The sequence below is a fragment of the Varanus komodoensis genome, unplaced genomic scaffold (assembly GCF_004798865.1).
Source record: "Varanus komodoensis strain SLA01 unplaced genomic scaffold, ASM479886v1 scaffold14_1, whole genome shotgun sequence".
Taxonomy (NCBI): domain Eukaryota; kingdom Metazoa; phylum Chordata; class Lepidosauria; order Squamata; family Varanidae; genus Varanus; species Varanus komodoensis.
The window spans coordinates 11,290,032-11,291,139 of record NW_025335438.1 but is presented as its reverse complement, the minus strand read 5'-3'; positions in this window follow the sequence as shown (position 1 = coordinate 11,291,139).

Genomic DNA, 1,108 nt, shown 5'->3' with positions numbered 1-1,108 from the left:
AAAATGCAACCCACCTCCTTTTATTGGAACCAGGAGTTTTGAAATATAATTGCTTTTTAAAAGGGCTTTAAAAACAAAAAACAAGACTTCCCATTTTCACACCAGTGGAAACACACAGAATTGCATATCCAGAATTATGCAGTTCCAGCTTTTTAAAATGAAATTTATGCACAAAGAAAAACTAAACATAGGAAACCACAGACAGCCCTTCCAATTGGCTTCTTGGGAACTTTCGAGGGGCAGTAGCTATCAAAACAGACTGAAAAACAATGTCCAGACCAAAAAAGAGGAAAAAAGGGGAAAAGCTACAGAGAAGCAAAATAGCTCCTCACTTGAGCCTGAGCCGCAAAGTCCCCTGGGATGCTGCTGGACTGAAGGAGAAGGCAGGGCATGACAATCTACAGGTGTGTCTGATCATCTGTGAGGCACACCATGGAACAACAACAAACCCACAGTGGTTTTATTGCCAAGTGGATTGATGTGGCATGCAAACCTGCTCATTGAGCTTCACAAGAATGCCAATGATTCTCCAAGTGCAAATGAAACCCATGTTCATATCTACTTCAATTCTGCCTCAATAGTTTGTAATATTGCATTCATAAGAAAGACTAGACTGACAATATGTTTTCAAAATAATATCTCACTATTCGTTATGCATTTCTTTCAACAGCAGAGGAAACATCTACTATTTTAAATGTGAGAGTCAGATAAATCTATATTCTTCCCTGAAAAAGCAAATAGACGTTTGCTGATGCTTAAAATGCATATGAAAACAACTTTTACAGCCCTGTAAACTGCTTTCATGTTTGACAACAAGCCTCCCAGTGAAAAAGTGTTTTTAATGTTACCTCAGAAACAGTCCCCCCATTTTAAATATTCATTGAACCCTATTAGAAATATGGGAGCCCCCCACCTCCCCCAGAACTGCAAACAAGTTCAGAATGATGTCAGACAAGCAAGAGAGGGAGTTTGTTTGTGAAGACAAATTGAAGCATGTATATGAGAGACAGATAGGGAAAAAGTAGTAGAGATGGGAAATGTAAAATTTGAAGCTATGGGAAAAACTGTCTTTTCCTGGGATTTTTAAAGACTTTTTCACTCTCCAAAC